This window comes from Dromaius novaehollandiae, unplaced genomic scaffold, assembly GCF_036370855.1.
Source record: "Dromaius novaehollandiae isolate bDroNov1 unplaced genomic scaffold, bDroNov1.hap1 HAP1_SCAFFOLD_196, whole genome shotgun sequence".
Classification (NCBI taxonomy): Eukaryota; Metazoa; Chordata; class Aves; order Casuariiformes; family Dromaiidae; genus Dromaius; species Dromaius novaehollandiae.
This window is the reverse complement of record NW_026991460.1, coordinates 32,501-35,000: the sequence shown is the minus strand read 5'-3', so window position 1 is coordinate 35,000 and position 2,500 is coordinate 32,501.

Here is a 2,500-nt window from a genome sequence, read left to right as displayed (position 1 = left end):
GGCATTCCGAAACCTGTGCCGGCCCGCCGCCGGGCCGCCGCCGGGCCGCCGCGCCTCGCTGCCGATGCCGACGGCACCGGACACCGGTGTGGCCCCCCCGCCCGCCGCGTCCCGGCTGCCGCGCGCGCGTACCCGAGTTCGCCTGTCCCGCACTCTGCGCCGCGGGGCCGAGCACGGGGCTCGGCCCGCCGGCGGGTGCACGGCCCTCCCGAGGCCGCGCTCGCTCGCCGAGAGCCCGCTGCCGATTCCACCGCTGCCGGTGGGGGACCGCCTCCCCCCGTCTCTCCCCTCTCGCCTCTGCTGGTGCCCGCTCCGCTGCCGGTGCCCGTCTCCGGGAGCCGCGGCCCGCCCCCCCCCGCCCCCCCACCCCACGGCGCTCCGCTGCCGCTGGGGGGGAAGGGGAAGGGGGGGGGGGTCCGGCCCAGGGGAGGGCCCGGCGGGAGCGGGCGGCAGTGCGTGTGAGGGGCGGCGGGGCTTGGCTACTCCCCGGCGCCCGCGGGAGAGGAAGCGGCGGGCGCGGAGGCGAGGGAGACGGCCCTCCGGGTTGGGACGGGTCCCACGGGTCCCCACCCCTAAGCTGTGGGGGGCGGACCCGCGGCGGGCTGCGGCGGAGCAGCCCGTCCGCAGAGACCTGCGGGGGCAGGCGTTCCGGGATGGCGCGCGGGGCGGGCGCCGGGCCCCCGAGCGGGGGGCGTCGCGTTGAGGCCAAGCGAGGCGACGGTTCGTGCCCGAGTGGGCGGCCCGAGCCACGGCTCTCCTCCCGGGTGCAGCTGCCACCCGGCGCCGGGTTACTGAGGGAAACCCCGGGCCCTGGGAGGAGGACGAGGTCGTGGCGGCGGGTGTCGGGCGCACCCCGCGGGCGGACGCTCCGCCGAGGGGCGCGGGGGCCGGCTGGCGGGTGCCGGGTTCCCCCTCCGCGTCCCGTCTCGTCGCCGCTGCCGAGGCTGCCGCCGTCGCCGCGAGGCGGCGGCGGCCCGGTGGCGGGCGGCGGCGGGGGAGGCACCCCCGCGGGGATTTCAGGTCGTTTCCCTCACCCCAGGGCCAGGTACCTAGCGCCCGCGCTTCTCCTGCCCCCCCCTCGGTGACCCACCCGTGTGGTCCCGTGTGCCAGCGTGCTCCTCCCGGGTGCCGCACCGTGCGCGCCGCACCGGCCGTGCCTTCCCCCCCCCCGCCTCGGCTTCCCCCCACCCCGGTCCTTCCTCCCCCGCGGTGGGGGTGGGGGGGGCGGGGAGGGAGGGAGCGAGCGAGAGAGGGGAGAGGGCCTCCGGCCACCGCGGCCGCCGGCAGCCGCCCCGGGCAGGGATGGCCATGGGCCCCGGGCTCCGGGCCCGAGGGTTCTCGGTTGGAGAGCCGGGCGGAGGTTTAAAGACTCGGGCGGCCCGATGCGACTCGCGGAGGCGGCCGGGCGTGCTGCCGGAGGGCCGGGGGGTCGGCGCGCGCGGGCGCCGCGCCCCCCCATGCCAGCCGGCGCGCCCCGCGCTCGCCCCGCGGGCAGCCGGGACGGAGAGGGGTTACCCTGCCCCCTCTCTCCGCGGTCTGGTCTCGGCGGAGAGACGCCGCGCGGTCGGCCTAGTTGCCGGCCTGCCTCGAGCGTTGCGAGCCGGGCGCGAGCGCGTGCTCGCCGCCGGGAGGGCGAGCCCCCACCGCGGGTGGTGCGGGCGCCGAGCCTCCGCGCGTCTCCTCCTTCTCCCTGGCCGGTGCTTCTGGGTCTTCCGCCGTGGCCGCCGTCGGCGGCGCCCTACCCTACGCGCCCGCCCCGGCACTCTGCCGTCCGGGGCGCCCGCCTCGCTCTGCCCCGCCCGGCTCCGCCAGGCAGCGGGGGGGCGGTGGTGGGGCGGCGGCGGGGGCGGCCCGCCCCGCTCTCCGCGTGGAGACGGGGAGAGCGGGCGCCGTCCCCGTCCGTGCCGCCTTGCCCGCCTGCCCGCCGCCGGGCGTCTGTCCGCGGAGGGGACGGGCGAGCGCGTGGCGTCACCCGCGAGGCGGTGTGTGCGGGCGCGCGGGGGTGTGGGCGCCGCGGCGGCGGCGGCGGCGGCGGTCGAGCCGGAGGGCCGGCGAGGCGAGCGAGGAGCTGGGAAGCGCGGGGCCGGCGGGCCGCAGGCGCGCGGGCGGCGGGGCGACGCCGCTCCCGGTGGCGGCCGGGCTCTGACGCCTGGGGCGGGGGGGGGGTGGTCTGCGGGGACGGACCCCCCCCAACATCCCGAGGCAGGCGGTGTGGCCGGCCCGCCGCTCCCTGCCGGGCCAGACCGAGCCGGGCGCCTGGGCCGGACTCGAAGCGAGACAGGGTTTGTCCCCAGGTCGGGAGCGAGGGCTCCCCGCCCTTCTCGTTCGGGTTTGCCCTTCGTTTCCCCCCCCCCCCCTTTCTCTGTGCTTGTACGGTCAGTGAGGCAAGCCCCTCTCTTTCTCTCGCTCTCTCTCTCCTTCCGTCTCTGCCGTCCCTTGCTCAGCAGCCGGCGTCGGCGTGAGGAAGGGCGGTGGGGCGGAGGAGGAGGGGGCGGAGGAG